Genomic DNA, 21,819 nt, shown 5'->3' with positions numbered 1-21,819 from the left:
TTTGTGGGGCCCCAGGCAATTGCCTTGCTTGCTACCCTCAAATGACAGCCCTGGCTTTTACTGGATATGCAGAAAAGCTGTTGTGGCACAGGTGGGCCATGGAATTTTTATAGCATGGGGGGGGGGGCTCAGAAAGAAAAAGGTTGAGAATCCCTGCTCTAGAGGTTCACCAAAAGCTGTTTTAATTCTCATGGAATTTTTCTGTTCTGGAGTTCAAACATGCCTACGTGTTTGCTCTCCATTCTGCTGCATGCAGTGTTTTCCCTCCCCAGCAATATCCAGATTTCTTTCAATTTTTGTGCACAAACTCAGTAAACTCCTCCTCTCAGCAAAAGTCCATTGCCTGTTGCTTAGCACTATTATGAAGGGTTTTGTCATTTCATTTTATAGCCTTGTCTACACTGCCACTTTACAGAGCTGCAACTTTCTCACTCGGGTATGAAAAAACACCCCCCTGAATGCTGCAAGTTTCAGCGCTGTAAAGTGCCAGTGTAGATAGTGCACCAGCGTTGGGAGCTACTCCCCTTGTGGGAGTGGTTTTTTTTACAGCCACAACTGTGTGGTGCTGTGACTACACAGCCACATGGCAGCGCTTTAACGTTGCTAGTGAAGACATACTTTATTTCACAACATTTTAATCACTACCATCTCTGATAGGAACAATGGAAGTTATATTCTTCATTTTCTTAAAAAAAACAATGCCAATTCTTCCTTAAATCCAACCTACATCATCACAATAGTAATTATTTTGCTATGTCTCTACATTTCTATAAAATAAATCCAAGCTCTAGGGACACTGCCATATTCTTTAATCAATCCTGTTTTCATTTTTAAAATGTAATTGCCCATTTATTTTAAGATCAACCAATAAATTTATCAGACAGACATTAAAATAATGCTGAATATTTTGCCAAAATAACACTGTTTTGAGATAACTTCCCTGATTTCAATAACTTGACTTAAATACCCACTGACTCTGTAGTGTGATGAGAGGAACTGGAGAAAGGGGGGTCAGGTTTCAGAAAGGACATACTTTGCTGTTACACAAAGATCTTGAGAATTCAATCCGGGGCCATGTTCCTGCCAGACAGAGAGGCCAGTGTAACGTAGCCTCTGTGCATGATCATTAAATCATGTCTTTCCTACAACTTAGCCTCTTTGCTGCATCACTTATTGCTTATGAAACAGACCATGTCTTTCTTTCACTTACGCTTTATTTATCAAAACTATTTTTCTTTTCATTTTAGTGATTCTTTCTGTCTCTCACCCATCTCTTTTGCCCTACCCAGAGAAATAGGGTACGCATAAAACGATGAAAATTTCTTTTGTTAAGCAACCAATTTGCCCTGCTGGTGACCTCTTGTGAGCAGGACTGTTTCTCAGTTGCAGGCCTATCTGAGTGAGCAGTAATATGATCGATCCCAGGTATATATTCCATTGCATAGTATTTCACACATTGATTTATTTGTGTTCTCTTGTACACATTTCCCCCCAGGCCAATCAATTAATCATTGATATTGCTCTTGAGTAGCAGTTGGGATTAAGATAACAGCAACATGTCCTCATGGTCAATAGTAATGTTTTGTATATTTGACTTCCCTGGAATCAATTCGGACTTGGTATAAGTGGGTGTAATTCCACTGACTGCAGTGGAGTTGCACATACCACTAGTCTGAATTTTTCCCATTTTTTGCGGTTACTTATATAAATCAGATAACAGGATGCATTCTGCTTTCCTTTTCACAGGTGCATCTCATGTGAAATCAATGTAAATAGCACCAAGGTATCTCACTGAATTTAGCCTATCATATGTGATTAGAGCTAGGCACATAATTCAAAACACTTCATTTTCTTTATTCTGTTTTTGATTTAGTCACAGATAGTTTGAGAAATCTATGAACATTCTCTTTCTTTGAAATTAGTCATAAAATCCTTCAGCAATTATTGTTTGCCAAAGCTTTGTTGCTAATTTTTAGAATGTGGAATCTCACTAGGTTGGTTAGATACAAGATATCAAGTGTATCGTTTTGTTTCGTAGTTGCATCCCTGACACGTGTAACTAACAATCTCAGCATGAACTGGGGATGTTTCTGTTACATGTGCAATCCAAAATTTATATTGTGTCCTTCAACACGGGGCATTCTAAATAAATAAAGATACTTATTGTGGTGCTATACTGATTCCAAAAAATGACTATGTCAAATAAACATATACTTTTCACATACAGCTAGTTTCCTTTTATGCACTTTTTGTGATATTGTTGCACATTTTCTGTTTTCCATTAAATGTAAATTCACAACATTTACCCTGTAAAAGCTTTTGAAAATTCTCTTTTTAATCATTTGTCACAGAAGGCCTCTGGATTGGTTCTAAGCTATACAGAAGAATGCCATTCTGTGTTTTAAACAAGGCTTTCTATCCCATTTGTCCTATCTTTCAGTTTGGGTTTATGGGAAGTTTCCTTGACGTAGGTGATGACTCCATAGGGGCAAGCCCCTGGTAAGTAAGAACCTTCAGACTACTGGTTGCAGCTGCGTCAGGCATCCCTCAGGGATGGTTTAGAATAACTACAATATGCTGCTGCCATGATAGACAGCTTCTAAGGCCACCATCGCCTAGCAAAGGGCATCCATCCCTTCTGAAGGTAGCACAACTTGGGAAAAGGCAGCTTCAGATTGTAAAAGATACTAAATTCCAGATGCTTTTGTTCTGTTATGGGTGAAGTAAAATTGCACTGAAAAAGCAACTTCATTTTTAATTTAACCTATTGTGTATCATGATGTAAACGGAGTGACTTACAGGATGTTATTTGCTGCGTATTGTGCCTGTAAGAAGAAAAATAGATGAAATTCAAAAGGGAAAGAAAGATGTTCGTCACTGGAGTTTTATTTCATTTGGCAGCAAGTAAACAATACTTTGCTGGTTCACTTATGAGAAGTTAGCTATTGGCTATGAAAAAACTTCATCGCATTATTTGGCATTGTGTCATGTCTAGTGCACAATGGACCAAATACCTGCCGTGCTTGGTTGTGAGTTGTGGTGGTGTTTTTTTAACTCCTCACCACAGAGGAGAGGGAAGCAAATGAAATCCTTGAGAAGAAGGTCATTTTGAAATCCCTGGGGACAGTTGACTTACGGATGCACTTCTATGGAATTGAATAAAATGAAATTGCAGCTAACACTGCCTTTCAGGAACCTCTGTGTGGCTAAATATAGAGAAACACGTTAAAGTTTCTTTTAGGAATTGTGAAACAGTTGCCATTAATAGCTTAAATTGAGATGAAAGTCAATAATTTCAAAGGGTGAAATAAAACAAAGTTTATACACTGTAGGGGAAGGAAGGTAAATAGATTTTAGCTTTCATGAAAAAATTAATATTTTGTGGTACAATTTAAAATATAATATTATGTCACCATACTATACTTAAAATATTTCTATTGTTTCCAAATAGCAAAGCAAAAGAGATGATTCCCTTTTCACATATACAAACACAAAAGGACAATAAACTAAAAAGGAAATTTGCAATTTTTTTTAAAAAGTGTGGGGGGGAGAGGGGAGGGAAGTTGTGTCCTATTTGTTTCTTTAAGATGTTTAAAAAAGGCCTGAACATTTTGGGGAGATGAAAAGTTCCTGCTTATATTTACCTGTACATTCCAGTGTAGTGCATCATCTTTCACCAACTAAACTCCATGGATGGCTGTAAAATTATGAGGATTGTTACATCAGACATACCAAGGATGTGAAATTTGAGCAATTAAGAAAATTAAGGAATATTTGGTCAGGCTGTTTGTGTGTTAAAGACTTTTTATTTTTTGTTTGTTTTTTAAAACACCTATTAATTCCAAACACTGGATAAATGGTTGGGGGGAAAGATCACTGTTAAAGATTCAACACCCTGCTTCTTCAATTAAGGATAGAGAAAGCATCTATTCCAGTTCTCTGGCCTTCCAGTGACACAGCCAGCAAAACCGGAGAGGGGAAGACTTGACCATATTTCTAAGCTAAAAGACAGACAGGGAAAAATAAATTTGGGAGTGACAAGGTGAAATATCAAGCTTTATAGCCTAAACAAAAGTATTATCTGTTTTTGTTTGTTTTTGTGTTTTGGGGAGTCGTGGGGGGAAAGGGTCCCTACAAGTCCCCTCTAGACCCCACTGCAGGTTCTTGTACTCTCCCCCTCTCCAGCAGATGCCCAAGAGGTTCTTGGAGCAAACAAAAGAAAAGTCCTCTCCCCCTCTTTCCTCTCCTGTGGGAGAGGGGAGCACATGGGAAATCAAACAGACGCAAGGCAAAACAACTCAGGCAGTCTTTCTGGTCAGCTCTTTGGGCTTAATCTACACAAGGTTCACCTCCAGCCACTCCTCATCAGGCGTGTTGCTCTGAGGCTGGGTTGTGCAGCTTTGGGAGCAGTGCGGCTTGTTGCTGTCTTCTTCTCCGTGGGCCTGTCTCACTGTCTGAGGCAGAAAGAAAAGGAGTACTTGTGGCACCTTAGAGACTAACAAATTTATTAGAGCATAAGCTTTCGTGAGCTACAGCTCACTTCATCGGATGCATTTGGTGGAAAAAACAGAGGAGAGATTTATATACACACACACAGAGAACATGAAACAATGGGTTTATCATACACACTGTAAGGAGAGTGATCACTTAAGATAAGCCATCACCCACAGCAGGGGGGGGAAAGGAGGAAAACCTTCCATGGTGACAAGCAGGTAGGCTAATTCCAGCAGTTAACAAGAATATCAGAGGAACAGTGGGGGGTGGGGTGGGGGGGAGAAATACCATGGGGAAATAGTTTTACTTTGTGTAATGACTCATCCATTCCCAGTCTCTATTCAAGCCTAAGTTAATTGTATCCAGTTTGCAAATTAATTCCAATTCAACAGTCTCTCGTTGGAGTCTGTTTTTGAAGCTTTTTTGTTGAAGTATAGCCACTCTTAGGTCTGTGATCGAGTGACCAGAGAGATTGAAGTGTTCTCCAACTGGTTTTTGAATGTTATAATTCTTGACGTCTGATTTGTGTCTGAGGCAGGGCAGCCTTCTCCCTGTTCACTGCCCCTTCCTGTGATAGGTTTTCCCTTTTAAGCTCCCCGCTCTCCAGGCAGAACAAGCCTTGCAGATGCACCTTACTAACAAGCCTTATTAGTGCTGGACAGGCCCATAAGTGCTCAATAGTGTCCTCAGTTTCAGTGTGAGGCTGTACCCCTTTACGTACCTCACCTCTCAACCTGGAAAAGCCATACTGGGGCAGTTTGTTGCCATCCCCGCTCTCCCATGAAAAGAAATCGGTGTTATGGTCCCTTCCCACCTAGTGCTGTACTCTGAAACTGTAGGGTTGTAGCACAAGTTACCATCTCATTATATGTGGGGTTTTTGTCTTTCATGGTGTGAATCCAATGTAGGGGAGCATGTTCTGTGACCAGAGAGAGGGATTACTCTCTCAGACAATACCCAGAGGAAAACATGGTCCACTTAATCGCCAATGCCTCCTTTTCAATAATGAAGTAAGCCTTTTCTCTGGGAAAGATCTTCCTATTCAGGAATAGGACTGGGTGTTCTTCTCCTTCAAAGTTTTGCAAGAGTATATGTTATACCAATAAAATAAACCCAGCAGGATCTTATTAAAGGGGAAAAGGCAAAGTGCCACATTTATTATGAATACAGAAAAAATCATAGTAAGCAGGCAGTTATAGCTATAACATTCCATTCAATTTCATATTTATTCACACGCACACACACACACACACACACACTCTCTCACACACACACAGAGGTTCTGCAAGGTTTTTATCATAGTTACCAGCCTTAGAGTTGCTCATGCAAAGCCACTGGCCAGGTGGCCTGGACATGAGGAGGGAGCAGGGCCTTGTCAGATGCTCATCTGATGCTCCTGGAAGTTGGTTTGCAGAATCAGACCCCAAAGTTCTCACTTTCTAGAGTCCATTTTTATAGGAATTTCTTCCTATGCCAGTCTATGGGAATTGCTTCATCATGCTGTTGCTGAATCAATCAGCAGATGGCACATTCTTGACGGTTCCGTGCTGCCAGATGTTATCTTGTTCTTTGGTTCTCCCATTCTTGAGGCTGTTGGGTGGATTCCAGTCTGCCCTGTGGGGGTCCTCTGGTTATTTCCACTTGACGCCTTCTTCAGCCGATGGACACTGTATTCTTAGGCAGGCACCTCCCTGATCATTCAGTTATTATCCACACCAAGCATCCATCCACATACATCCTCTATCTCTATTTTAATCACAATTGTTAACAAAGCGAGATGAATACAACAAAAGGGTGTGGAGTCTCTGGGTGCTGTTTCTGTTGTTACAGAGTATTGCTTTGAGTCTCTCTCTGTGTGAGTAGTTGTTGTTACAAAGAACTGCTTTCAGAACAGACTCAGCCTTAGAATGTACTAACAGAATTAGCAGCTTGCAAGTTTCCACATAGAGGGAGAGAAACAGTACCAAAAACCAAGAGACCTCTTAATCAGTAATACCCTGGAATTTAAACTATGGGGAATCAAACTCATTTGTGATTTTAATACAGAACTTCTTTAATATGATCTAACATATAGTGCTGAGCTTGATATCCGAGGCTTCCCATGCGCAGCATGAACTCCCAGGAGAAATCAAGGTTGAAGAGCATGGGTGTGCCTGGCACAGTCGTGTTTCCAGCTCATTAAAACTGACTTTGCATTTCTCATCCCATTGGATCTTTTTTTGTTGTTCCCTTTTAAGTCTGTAAGGGCGGCCGCAATTGAGGCAAAACCAGATATAAACCTCAAGTAATAACTGACCAGACCGAGAAAACACCTTGCGTGCCTACCTGTCTCGGGAATAGAACACACTGTTAGGGCCTGTATCTTGTTGACCACTGATTTCATCAGACCACTTCTTATGCAGTATCCAAATAGGCTACATCATTTACGGCTAATTTACATTTTACTGGGTTGGCTGTAAGTCCCGCATCCCATAGGGCTTTTCGCATCTCCTTTGAGTGCAGTAGGTGGTCTTCCCAGGTAGGACTATAGACAATGATGTTGTCTATGTAGACCACAGCATACTGATGGTGGGGCCTGAGGATCCTATTCGTAAGGTTTCGGAAAGTCATGGCAGCTCCAAGGAGATCGAAAGGCATAGTCTTGAACTGGAAGTGTCCAAAAGGGGTGTAGAAAGCTGTTTTCTCTTGCAAAGAAGGGGAGGAATCTCCCAGTATCGTTTTGTTAAGTCAGTAGTGCTCAGGTGTTTCTCTGGTCTCAGCTGCTCCAGTAACACATCTACACTTGGTATTGGGTAAGTGTTGAATTTCGAGATGGCATTAACCTTTCTAAAGTCAGTGCAGAACTGAACTGTCCAGTTTGGGAATGAGAATTATGGGGCTTGTACATTCACTTTTGGATGGGACAATTACCCCCATATCCACATCACCCGTACTTCCCCTCAGACTATATCCCACATCATCTATGGCAATGGCCTAGCATTCTTCCTGACCAGCTGGCCCGGCTTGGTCTCCAGATGGTGTTGAACCAACTGCATTCTCCCTGGGTGGATGGAGAATACAATTGCAAAGTTCTTGACCAATTGGTGGAGGTGCTTTCTTTGCCCCGTGGAGAGCCCTCACCCCCCCCCATACTGTTGTCAGTTCTTGGCTGCCGAGTAGTTGGGGTCCTAATTCAGGTTACGGAAGATGGGGAGTTATTATCAGGGCCTCCCATGTCTTCCAAGGTTTTGAGAAGATTCATGTGATAGATCTTGATTTCCTTTCTCCTCCCTGGCAGTTTTTTCTCACAATCCATTAGCCCAACCCTGCCTCACCACTGTAAAGTCCCAGTCTTATTAATCTCTCCTCATATGGAAGCTGTTCTATACCCCTCATCATTTTGTTGCCCTTTTCTGAACCTTTTCCAATTCCAATATAGCTTTTTTGAGAGGGGGTGACCACATCTGCACGCGGTATTCAAGATGTGGGTGCACCATAGATTGGTATAAAGGCAATATGATATTTTCTGTCTTATTATCTATCCCTTTCTTGATGATTCCCAACATTCTGTTTCCTTTTCTGACGGCCGCTGCACATTGAGTGGATGTTTTTAGAGAACGATACACAATGACTCTAAGATCTCTTTCTTGAGTGCTAACAGCTCATTTAGACCCCATCATTTGATAGATATAGTTGGGATTATGTTTTTCAATGCGCATTACTTTTCATTTATCAACATTTAATTTCATCTGCCATTTTGTTGCCAGTTTTGTGAGATCCTTTTTTAGCTCTCCACAGTCTGCCTGGGACTTAACTATCTTAAGTAGTTTTGTATCATCTGAAAATTTTGCCACTTTGCTGTTTATCCCTTTTTCCAGATCATTTATGAATGTGTTGAATAGAACTGGTCCTAGTACAGACCCCTAGGCAACACCACTATTTACCTCTCTCCATTCTGAAAACTGACTGTTTATTCCTACCCTTTGTTTCCTATCTTTTAACCAGTTAGCCGTCCATGAGAGGACCTTCCCTCTTATCCTGTGACAGCTTAAAGAGCAATTGGTGAGGGACCTTGTCAAAGGCTTTCTGAAAATCTAAGTACACTGTATCCACTAGATTCCCCTTGTCCACATGCTTGTTAACCCTCTCAAAGAATTCTGGTAGATGGGTGAGGCATGATTTCCTTTTACAAAAACCATGTTGACACGTCCCCAACAAACTATGTTCATCTATGTGTCTGACAATTTTGTTCTTTACTATAGTTTCAACCAGTTTACCTGGTACTGAAGTCAGGCTTACTGGCCTGTAATTGCTGGGATCTCCTCTGGAGCCCTTTTTAAAAATTGGCATCATGTTGGCTACCCTCCGGTCATTTGGTTCAGAAGCTGATTTAAATGATACGTTATAGACTAGAATTAGGACAGTAGGACATGGTCAGCATAGTTTGCCCACCACTGCCATAGTTGTGAGATGTATTGGGTCATGCTTAAGGCCCTACCTACATCTTGTTCCTCCCACCCTTCACAGAGCAAATACAAAATTCCCCATGGTTGATGACCATAAAGCAATTCCAATAGAGATAACCCTGAAGAATCTTGCAGTACTTCTCATGGCAAACAAGAGTGATGGGCGTAGCTGGTCCCACTGTTTGGAGTAGTCACTGGCAAAGCATTTCAACATTCCTTTCAGTATCTTATTAAATCACTCTATTAGGCCATCAGTCTATGGTTGTTCCACCAAGGTTTTTAGGAACATAACCTTTAGAAGGTAGAATAGTTTACTAATCAGCTGGGAGGTGAAGTTAGTTCCTTGATTTGATAGTATTTCCTGGGGGAAATCCCATGCATGAAAAGAGCTTCAAGAACTCTGGAGCTATTGCCGTAGCTTTTGTGGAGCAGCCTCTGGGTACCTGGTTGCATAGTCAACAATCTCTAATATGCACTGATGCCCTGAGGTAGTTTTCGCTAGGGTTCCGACCATGTCCATACTAATTCTCTTGAAGGCCATCTTGATCAAAGGCAGAGGGATCAAGGGTGCCTTAGGGGCCCCTTTGCTGCTGGCTAGCTGACATTTTGGACAGGAGGAACAGTATTCTCTTATCTTATGATGCACACCTGGCCAGTAGAATCGGGCTAATATTCGAGATAAAGTCTTCTCCCTCCCCGAGGTGCTCATCACTACAGAAGTTTGAGGGAAAGGGTGTCATAACTTGATTTCAACTTGAGATTCCTCCCACCTTACAAAAACTTGCATGCATGCTTAACTTTAAGCATATGAGTAGTTTATCTCATGTTATGAATTTTTAAAAAATCCTACAATATGCTACTTTCAAAAAACAAAATTGCTGATTCATCACACACATCATTTTCAAAAAGCTCTTAAGTACCAGATCCCAAGCCCACTGAAGTCATAGGAGCACTTCCAGCTGACCTCACTGGACTTCGCATCAGGTTCTAAGTCATAATGGGATGGTTAGAGTTCATTAGAAAATGGAATTTTCATCCTGAGGAAATTCAGACATTTAAAAATTTCTTTTCATCCTGATTGGGATGAAAAGGTGAAAATTTGAAATTTAAAATTGGCTGAAGATTCCAAAATACTTAGTTTCTGAAACATCTGAATGACCTTATCAAAACATTTTTAGATGTCAAAATGTTTTATTTTCATAAAGTTGAAACATTAAAATATATTCAATAATATGTATAAGAAAATACACATTTAAAAATTGTCAAATTGAAACAAGGAAGTCAGAATGAAATACTCCATTTTGATTAGAACCATTCTGAAATTTTCATCTACATTTACACATTCCCATGAGTGTTTTGATTTTGACAAAACTGCATTTTCTGACAGAAAAGTGTTCCACAGAAAAAATTTCAACCAGCTCTAATTATCACTGTACATATTGGTACAAAGCTGCCTAACACTCATAATGAACACTTTATTGAATTCCAGAAAAACTGGTCTCAGGCATTTTCTCTGGAGATTTTGTTGCTTGAAGCAGAGAATTAGAATTAAAGCAAATGCAGCTAGCCAAACAAATAAAGAAGTCTGTAAACCAAAATGACAAAAAAAATCCATTTCAGTGGTGAGTGAAGTGAATCCTTTGTGTGTTTATAAGTGAGTGTGTTTATGTATATTTAATATAATATGCAAGTGTGTGCCGTGGGTGGGGAGGAGGAGAAAATGTTCTTAAAGATGTATCTAGTTGGCATTAGGGTTGCATTTCTTATTTATGGCGTTTCATTAGTTCATAATAATAACAATTTCAGAACTGCTGGAGTGATTAATTTTTATTTCTTTGAGAAAGATGCAAATATTTGTTAATACTAGGTAGGAGAAGCAAAATAAATACACCAAGATGAGATGCTCTGTGGAATACCAATTGGAGAGAGTGTCATTATGGCATCAGCTCATTTACAGGATTGGACAAGGAGATGAAACATAGCAGAGACTGGGGAGATGCTTCACAATTTCCAAAGAGTTGGATTGCCAAACCCAAGTTTTTGAATACAAGAAAGCAAAGATACACCAGTAATTATGATTGCCTTTTTGGGGTGACATGCATAAATGTTCCCTTGCAAGAGCATTCAGACTTCTGCCCTGCATTTCTGTTTTGGCACGACTGCTTGTAGCATCATGTCCGGAATAGAACAAGAAGCATATGTGGTTATACCATGTGTTGGTGGCTCTGAAGTCAGTGGGAAAACATTCTCTCAGATTTGGCTACATCACTTTCCCTCACTAGCAGTGGCCCCTTTCTTTAGGCAATGTCAGAGCTTTGAGATTTTGTTAGATCTGTGACCCCAGAGACAACACATATGATTTACATCCCTGTCAGTTTGTCCAATTTATTGTCACTGTTCTCCTCTTCTCCAAAAGTATACTGTCTGACCATGTCAAAAAATGATGGAATAGAGACCTTTACATCTGTATATAGAGATGTATAATTGTATCCTACATATGCTTCTATGTGTGATTATATTGTAAGTACATTATACTCTGTGTGTGTGTGTGTGTGTGTGTGTGTGTGTGTGTGTGTGTGTGTATATATATACGAACAGGTTTCAGAGTAGCAGCCGTGTTAGTCTGTATTCGCAAAAAGAAAAGGAGTACTTGTGGCACCTTAGAGACTAACAAATTTATTAGAGCATAAGCTTTTGTGAGCTACAGCTCACTTCATCGGATGCATTTCCACCAAATGCATCCGATGAAGTGAGCTGTAGCTCACGAAAGCTTATGCTCTAATAAATTTGTTAGTCTCTAAGGTGCCACAAGTACTCCTTTTCTATATACGAACAGTATATGTCAGAGATGCTGAAATTTTCTGTTCACCAGAATTTGCTAAAAAATGGCTATTACTGATATATCTGTTTATAGCCTGGGTATTTATTTGCTGGAAGATAAGTCTTGTGTTATAGTGCATTCTATTGTGTTAGAGCCTATTCCTAAGCTTCTTTTAAAATGTGAGCTCCAGACATTTCTATGGTATCAGGAGGGAAAATGTTGAAGGTTTTAAAGGCTTGTTGTTCTTAACTACCATATAGTCAACAGAAATAAGAAAGAGGAATATTGTGACTCTTGGGCCAGTTAAAAATATCGGGCCATAGCTTCTCTGGAAAAATCCTAAGAAAACATAGCAAAGATAGTTTGCAAAGCCCCGGAAAAATTGGATTTATATTTTATATTTAAGAAGCAGCCTCATCTCTAGTAAAATATCTGAACCTCAGATAGTTTGGGTTTGTTTGTCTTAGCCTTGTGAAAGTCAATTTTTTATCCAACATAAGTAGATTTGAAGGTTAAAAGTCAAATTATCCCACTCATTCACCAGTTTGCAAAAAGAAATGAATAATGACAAAACAAGGCAGAACTCAGACTTTAACCAGAAAATAAAAAATGTATCTAATTGTCCTTGGGCATTTTGAGAAGCCCAGTTGAAGTCTGAGTTATGCCTGATTTTTTGCTAACAGGTGAATGAGTGGGATAACTTGACTTCATCATTTAAGTCAAACATCATTAGTTATTCTCGGTAGCAATCAGAGACTGTGACTCAGTAGAGAGAGTTAGAAATACATGGACCATGAAAATTATGCTACCTTTGTTGGCACCTAGGGGCAGTCCACTATAGATTAGTGGAGGCATATTGGCAGGGCAATGCATGAGCGTAACAACTTCCCCTGTTCTCTTGCTGGATTGTGGATAAATGGAGTACTTCCTTACTCCAGTCTTTCTCCAGCACTAAATCCACACAATTTTTAAAGCTAAAGTTTAAGTTCATATACAAATAATGTGCACATATGCAATTTAGAATCATAGAATATCAGTATTGTAAGGGACCTCAGGAGGTTATCTAGTCCAACCCCCTCTTCAAAGCAGGACCAAACCCGAACTGAATCATCCCAGCCAGGGCTTTGTCAAGCCTGACCTTAAAAACCTCTAAGGAAGGAGATGGGCTGTGGGGGGGAAGGACAAGAGACAGTAAAAGAATGTTAAGTTTGCACAGTCAAGCACTAAAAAGTAAGGAAATACCAGTGTTAATATTGTCTTTGCAGCCTCTGTTTTATCATAGAATATCAGGTTTAGAAGGGACCTCAGGAGGTCATCTAGTCCAACCCCCTGCTCAAAGCAGGACCAATCCCCAATTTTTGCCCCAGATCCCTAAATGGCTCCCTCAAGGATTGAACTCACAATGCTGGGTTTAGCAAGCCAATGCTCAAACCACTGAGCTATCCCTGCCTCCCTCCCCTCTGTAAAATACATATGCACAAGTGATCTCCTTGTGTGTATATATTATACTAGTTTTTAATTACATGGATGCATACTGTTGTTTCTGCCGGACTCCTGCCTCATTCAAGGCATAGGATGAACAGTGTTTATGGAATGAATCAAGGCTGTGTAGTGAATGAACCTGCTGAATGTAGGACCCCTGCCTCATTTGTTGCAGAAGTCAGAAGCTGCGTGGTGAATGTGGCTGGAATTGAAGAAAGAGAAAGAATTGTATGGTGAATGACACTCTGGAGATGCAGTTATAGCAGTATAACTCCTGCTATTGAAGCATTTATATCAATATAAAAGGAAACATGGAACCAGCAAAAGTAATACCAGTATAAACAGTTTTACAGTGATGTAACTATGTCTACACTAGGGCTTTTACTAGAATAGTTTTTTCATTAAAAATATCACACCCCTTAACCAACGTAACTATGTCAGTAAAACTTTTATGTAATTACTTACTTTCAAAAGGTATGTTGTCTCTGTCTCATCAATACATGCAGAAAAAGATGGAGGTAAACAGTTCATCAGGGTCAAAGGCATGGAGGTGGCAGGCTCCTTCTAGAGCAGTAGCTTGGAAAAAATCCCAAAGGCCATAAGGGATCCAGGAACCATTACCTACATCTACACAGGTTTCAGAGTAGCAGCCGTGTTAGTCTGTATTCGCAAAAAGAAAAGGAGTACCCGTGGCACCTTAGAGACTAACAAATTTCTTAGAGCATAAGCTTTCGTGAGCTACATCCGATGAAGTGAGCTGTAGCTCACGAAAGCTTATGCTCTAAGAAATTTGTTAGTCTCTAAGGTGCCTCGGGTACTCCTTTTCTTTCTACATCTACACAGTCTACAAACTTCTTAGGTTCAAACCAGCCCTTTCTGAATAGCTATAAATGGTGGAATCTACAGCTCTGAGCACAAAATGTATGAAATCATAGATTAAAAATATGAAAAAAATTGCTGAGTGCATTTGAAGTACTTGGACAACTCTTAATGTACTATACAGGGTATGACAAATGAGTGTCTGTAAATCAATAAACTTTTCTATAAATGGACTACTGGTTTAGTTTGAATAACAAGGAAATGCACAGAGTAACCAGTGTTCTAGCATTCTGTCAGTGTCTTTAAAGTTCACTGTCATAATTCTGTTCCCCTTGACCTTTATCAATGATACCTTCAAAGAATTTTGAGTTGCTAACTTGACATACGACCTTTAAACTCTCATTTCCTTTTGCCTTAGTGCCAAATACATGTCTGCTATCCTGCCCTCCATATCCCTTTGTTTCATATCTTGACTCTGCAATAATTGGTTCTTGAAAGAAAATCAGTCTTTTGGGGGAAAATTCAGTGGGTTTTTTTTTCTTCCATTGTATTTATAAAAGTGTTGAAGACTTTCTCCAATCAGTATACTGTATCACACTTTTCTTCTAAAGATCTCAAAGTACTTATCATGAACTAATTCATTATGTTTCACAAGACCCTTGTCGGTGTGGGAGTGAGAAAGATTGTTATCCCAGCTCTGACATGTCCTGAAAATATTTATAGCTTTGCTGGAGATATAATCTGCCTTTTCCACCCTGAAAAGTGGATCAAACTAAGAAACAAATAAGTATCCAGTAATGACTGTATCTTGGCGATGGTGTTGACCCCAGCAGAGAAACACTTACCCACAATCTGAGCTGTTGAAACCTAGTGACAGACCATAGATATCCATGGTCCCCGGGACTGTTTACCATGCTTAGACTGCTTTGGCTTTTAGGTTGTTTTGTTTAGTTTTTTACATTCCGTGTGTATATTGGGATATAAGAAAACACAGAAGAAAAAAGATGTGCACAGATCCATTAGAATAAAAGTAAAACTGTATCTAATACCAGAATGACTGCAGAAACCAGACAGTTGATATTTAAGAAAGTGTCATCATGAATAATCTTCCAGCTTTCTTCCTTTTGATTTATGTACTCACCTCCTAGGTTATGTCAGGTGTGTAACTTCTATTTCTCTATTATGCCTCTGAGGGTCAGTAAACATGATGCAGCCTGGAGTATACTGTCCTCAGTTTCTCAGAGTACCTATTTTGCTTAACAGCCACCTTTTCAAATAATTATAAGGAGTGATGCTTTTTAACTCCATGTGAATCCCACAAGAGTTTTCCGATCGGAAGATGGCTGGAATCTGAATTCTTGGGGCTAGAGGAAAGAAGGATCATTAGGATTCCCAACAGAGAACAACACAATGAGGTAAAAAGTCTGGGTGATAAGAGTGGTGAAAGACTTCCACAATTCTTTACCATTCTGGTCTTCCAAAGAGAAAAAGCACATTCATAGATTCATAGATATTAAGGTCAGAAGGGACCATTATGATCATCGATTCTGACCTCCTGCACAATGCAGGCCACAGAATCTCACCCACCCATTCCTGCAAAAAACCTCTCACCTATGTCTGAGCTATTGAAGTCCTCAAATCATGGTTCTCAAATCATCAAGACTTCAAGGAGCAGAGAATCCTCCAGTAAGTGACCCCTGCCCCATGCTACAGAGGAAGGTGAAAAACCTCCAGGGCCTCTTCCAATCTGCCTTGGAGGAAAATTCCTTCCCAACCCCAAATATAGTGATCAGCTGAACCCTGAGCATAAGGACAAGATTCAACAGCCAGATACCCCGGAAAGAATTCTCTGTAATAGCTCAGATCCCACCCCATCTAACGTCCCATCACAGGCCATTGGGCCTATTTACCATGAATATTTAAAGATCAATTAATTGTCAAAATCATATTATCCCATCATACCAACTCCTTTAAGAGTTTAATCTTAAAGCCAGATAGGTCTTTTGCCCCCACTGCTTCCCTTGGAAGGCTATTCCAAAACTTCACTCCTCTGATGGTTAGAAACCTTCATCTAATTTCAAGTCTAAACTTCTCGATGACCAGTTTATATCCATTTGTTCTTGTGTCCACATTGGTACTGAGCTTAAATAATTCCCCTCCGTCTCGGATATTTATCCCTCTGATATATTTATAGAGAGCAATCATATCTCCCCTCAACCTTCTTTTGGTTAGGCTAAACAAGCCAAGTTCCTTGAGTCTCCTTTTATAAGACAGGTTTTCCATTCCTTGGATCATCCTAGTAGCCCTTCTCTGTACCTGTTCCAGTTTGAATTCATCCTTCTTAAACATGGGAGACCAGAACTGCACACAGTATTCCAGGTAAGGTCTCACTAGTGCCTTGTATAACGGCACTAAAACCTCCTTATCTCTACTGGAAATACCTCGCATGATGCATCCCAAGACCGCATTAGCTTTTTTCACGGCCATATCACATTGGCGGCTCATAGTCATCCTGTGATCAACCAATACTCCAAGGTCCTTCTCCTCCTCCATTACTTCTAATTGATGCGTCCCCGGTTTATAACTAAATTTCTTGTTATTAATCCCTAAATGCATGACCTTGCACTTTTCACTATTAAATTTCATCCTATTACTATTACTCCAGTTTACAAGGTCATCCAGATCTTCCCATATGATATCCCGGTCTCTCTCGAAATTGGCAATACCTCCCAGCTTTGTATCATCTGCAAACTTTATTAGCACACTCCCACTTTTTGTGCCGAGGTCAGTAATAAAAAGATTAAATCAGATTGGTCCCAAAACCAATCTCTGAGGAACTCTACTGGTAACCTCCCTCCGGCCTGACAGTTCACCTTTCAGTATGACCCGCTGTAGTCTCCCTGTTAACCAATTCCTTATCCACCTTTCCATTTTTATATCAATCCCCATCTTTTCCAATTTAACTAATAATTCCCCATGTGGCACAGTATCAAATGCCTTACTGAAATCTAGATAGGTTAGATCCACTGCATTTCCTTTGTCTAAAAAATCTGTTACTTTCTCAAAGAAGGAGATCAGGTTGGTTTGGCACGATCTACCTTTTGTAAAACCATGTTGTATTTTGTCCCGTTACCATTGACCTCAATGTCCTTAACTACTTTCTTCTTCAAATTTTTTTTCCCAAACCTTGCATACTAAGATGTCAAACTAACAGGCTTGTCATTACCCGGATCACTTTTTTTTCCCCTTAAAAATAGGAACTATGTTAGCAATTCTCCAATCATACGGTACAACCCCTGAGTTTTCAGATTCATTAAAAATTCTTGCTAATGGGCTTGCAATTTCATGTGCCAATTTCTTTAATATTCTTGGATGAAGATTATCTGGCCCCCCCGATTTAGTCCCATTAAGATTTCAAGTTTTGCTTCTATCTCAGGTATGGTAATATCTACCTCCATATCCTTATTCCCATTTGACATGCTACCATTATCCCTAAGATCCTCATTAGCCTTATTAAAGACTGAGGCAAAGTATTTGTTTAGATATTGGGCCATGCCTAGATTATCCTTAATCTCCACTCCATCCTCAGTGTTTAGCGGTCCCATTTCTTCTTTCTTTGTTTTCTTCTTATTTATATGGCTATAGAATCTTTTACTATTGGTTTTAATTTCCTTTTCAAGGTCTAACTCAACTTGACTTTTAGCCTGTCTCACTTTATAGGACAAAGTACCCATTTGTGTGCCAACAATTGCTGTTTGATCCATTTGTAACTTACAAGGTGCTCTCTCTCCATAGCTTAACTTATTTGACTATTTATAACTTGTAGACATAGATCTTACTTTAATAAGTCCAAGCATGACCTGAGATTTCAGACCATAAACGGAATTTCAGACGTTTGGTTTGTCATGGCATGTTATGCATTTTGAACTACTGCTATAATGACCCCTTCTCATCTGTTATGGATCACAGAGCTTGTATAGAAGTTTGTACAAGTCTTTCAACCAAGCGATTTGTGGCTCTGTGACATAGTGCTGAGGTGACATGTCTAACACCATTTTTTCTTCATGAACGACTGAAACCCTTCTGAACTTAGCTGAAAGATGTTGTCACTCGCAGCTTGTTCCTGCTGCCCAGTTCTTGCAAATAAAATTCAAAGATTTTTCTACCATCTGTGCAGCTGTGGTGGTTTTCATGCAAAAAATATGCAACCATTTGAAATGGGCATCCACCTCTACTAGGTACATTATTCCCCAAAACAGTTCTGCAAAATCAATATGCAGACACTGCCAGGGTGCTGAGGGCCATTCTCAGGGGTGTAATGGTGCTGGTTTAGGCATGTCTGGTACCTGTTGGCATCCTAAACATTCCTTAGCAAGTGGCTCTATTTGTTAGTCAATGCCTGGCCACCATACAAAATTTCTGGCAAATGCCTTCATTTTTAGTACTCCTAGGTGACTTACATGGATTTTTTCTAAGACTCTTGTATGAAGTTTGCTAGGTATAATAACATGAATTGCTGGATGTACCATAAATTCAACTTTGCCAGTGTAAAAGGGTGCCAGATTAGGGCGCTCAGTATATTTCCAGCCCTTCAGAGTGGCTTCATAAACCTCTTGGTTTCTTGCTTGAACAAACTACAAGTCACTGGGGCACACTCAGTTTGTAACAAGTTTACAAATATGATAGATTAGATTTTGTTTTTGTTACAGGTTGCCCACAAGTGAGCCCATCTGGGTTTGTGTGAGCATCTGTTCTTTGAATTCAATGCTATAGATATAACCTGCCAAGAAGAGGGCCAAGCATTGCATACATGCTGCAGTTGTAACAGGAACTCACTTCCTCAGATGAAAGATTGATACTAGGGCTTGGTGCTCTATGACAAATGTGAATTTCCACCCATATAAGTATTTGTTGAATTTATTTGCACCCAATACCAGACTTAAAGCCTCTTTGTCTATTTGTGCATAGTTACATACTGGCACTGCGAGAGACTGGAGGCAAATGCTATAGCTCTCTCACTGCCATCTGGCATTGTGTGCAATATAACTGCCCCAATTCAATGTAAAGAAGCATCACATGCTCACTTGACAGGCAACGGTGGGTTAAAGCGCATTAGCGCACTTTCTGATATGACCAATTGTTTTGCTTCCAGGAAAGCTTTTTGACACTCACATGACTATACCCACTTTTGGGGCAAAAGTCTGCAGCAAACAGTTCAGCAGATGTAATACAGTTCCTAGATGTGGTCAAATCGGCTACAGTAGATAATAAATCCTAGAAATGATCTATATTATGACACATTCTTTGTCAGAGGAGCTTCCAGCACTGTTTTAATCTTCTCCTGAGATTTATGTAGGCTGTGTACATCAGTAACGTGCATACAATAAGCTATTGAGCCCTTGAAAAGTTCACATTTTATGCAATTGGCTTGTAACCCATATTCTTTTAGAAACTTTACTGTCCTCTTCAGGGATTCCAGATGTTCCTCTACTGGTCACAGTCATGTCATCCAGATACCACTGTGTTCTCAGAATACCTTGCAAAACTTGGTCCATTGCCATATAGCAGGAGCTGAAGCAATACTACACACTAGCCTGCTGTATTGGTAGAGAGCCTTTTGTGTGTTGATTGTGAGGTTTGCTTTAGACTCTTCGTGAACTTCCATGTGTAAGTGTTTTCAGTACAGGGTTTATGGTGACCTTAAAATACCCACAGACCCTTGCTGCACCATATTTCCTTATAGCTGGGCTGATGGGAGTTCCCCACTTGCTCCAGGCCACTTTTGAAAGCATGCCCTCTCTTTCTGGATATTCCAATTCAGCACCTACCTTTGAGCGAATACTGTAAAGTACAGGTTGAGTTTTGTGAAGCTTGGGTTGTACCTTCTCGGCTAGGATTATTTTAGCCTTCATGTGGTTTAGAGTTCCTTTGCCCCCCTTGATTATTCCCAATGCCTGACATAGTGTCCCTTCCAGCTGCTGTTCAGCTGTTTTAGTGGAGTATACTGAAAGTGACTTTAGAGATCTTTATAGATTTCCAATCCAGAGGAACATTGTATAACCATTCATCACCCCACAGGGCTTGGCCCCCCTTCTCAATGATATGAGAGTCTAATAAACATTGCTTATTGTTATGCTCCACATTCACTTGCTTTATTCTAGTTGGTGCTTTTCTCCCGTATATGTTTTAGTAACATCAGTGTCTCCCTCAGTTAGTTATTTTTTAAATTTTCATATATTCCGAACATGATACTATGGAGCCAGTGTCCACTTCCATTTCAAGTATTTTTCCCTCCACCTGGGGTGTCAACCCGATTGCTGATTTGTGATTTTGGCTTACACTATATCCACAACTGGCTATCCACTCTCACAATCTGTGTCACCATTGCCTCTGTCTACAGAGTGTACCTTGATATACCTTTTTCTATATCCTAATTTGATCTCTTCCTTATTTCTTATAGCGTGGCAAACTGTTTGGATATGACCTTTTTTATTACAGCTTCTGCAATGTGCATCTTTAAATCAGCAATCACAAGGAGCATGGAACGCTTTTCCAAACTGATAACAAGTGTCTGTTTCCTGAGTGGACTGGCACTTTCCTTGGGTTACAGATAGTTTATGTGCTCCTACTTCTGTTTTAGCTCCGGTATGCATGTATGATGTCCTCTGGATATTTGAGCATCCAGCTCCCAAACTCTTACTGCTGCTTTTGTTGTTCTGACTTCTGCTTCTATCTTTGCTTCTGCTTTGAATTTACTACTGCACCTTTACCTTTTCCTGCAGTATGTTCTGCCACTTTGCTGGGACACTTAGAAACTCTCTTGTAACCAAATGTTGAATCTATGGGTGTGCTGTATGGCGCAGTTCTGATGCAGAGAAATTCATAACATTTGCTGATAGATATCTCTGGAGTGTACTGCTGACTTTATAAAACTTTTTGTTTAGAAAGGTAAGTAATCTCCATATGTTGCTCTCCTCACCCTTTGGCTTGTCTCTATACTTCTTAAATACTGGCTAATTATGGGCATATTTCCCTTTATACTCCCAACACATTATTTTTAGGTTAATCTTGAATTTGAAATAAAGGTCGGTGAATTAACTAATTGCAATTTTGCTCAGGTTTTTTTTTTTAAACTATAAAGAGATAACTGTTGCTCTCTTCAGGCAAAATCTTCCTTTAAGATGTGTTTGATTACATCAATAAACTTTTCGGTCTGGAATTGCAAACATTAACCATACATGTGACCATTGTCCCAAAAAATAATTGTGGTTAAAAGACCTTATTTATTAAGCTTGTATGGATTGACAGTACAGTAAAAGGGAGGTGAGTAATGTAAACTTTTTAATGGTTGTAATTATCTTTGAGTGTATTGATTGTGATGTTATGGTTGCGTGATGTGAAGGGTCTGAGTGGGGAGCAGGGACAACACATAGATTCCCAAGGCCACCTTTAATTTGCATATTTTTATATTTTGTTTTATTTTTTAATCTTTGAGAGGAATATAGTTGAAACTTGCTCTTATTTGAAAATGATGTATTTGTTTCTGTTATATTTTGGGGAATTTCTGCAACAAAGGAGCTTCCCAAGGCAAAGGCAAAATTATATAGAAAAGTACAGTGATTTAACACAATTTAAATTTTAATGCCAGGTTGTGCTATTTTTTTCATGTGCATTATGCAAAAATCTCAGAACAGTGGATAATTAAGGACAGATTAAAGCCATTAGTATACAGGAAAATATTAATTTTTAAACTGACAT

The 21,819-nt window shown here is 39.6% G+C and overlaps 1 protein-coding gene across 5 annotated transcripts in view; it reads left to right on the top strand.

The window, feature by feature from the left end:
• NCKAP5 (NCK associated protein 5) overlaps nt 1-21,819 on the top strand; it is a 644,081-nt gene that overhangs the window by 486,195 nt on the left and 136,067 nt on the right. The gene's annotated exons all lie outside the window — the stretch shown is intronic.

Source organism: Dermochelys coriacea, chromosome 11 (genome assembly GCF_009764565.3).
Source record: "Dermochelys coriacea isolate rDerCor1 chromosome 11, rDerCor1.pri.v4, whole genome shotgun sequence".
Classification (NCBI taxonomy): domain Eukaryota; kingdom Metazoa; phylum Chordata; order Testudines; family Dermochelyidae; genus Dermochelys; species Dermochelys coriacea.
Note: the sequence above shows the minus strand (reverse complement) of the source record. Positions and strands in the feature narration are given on the sequence as shown.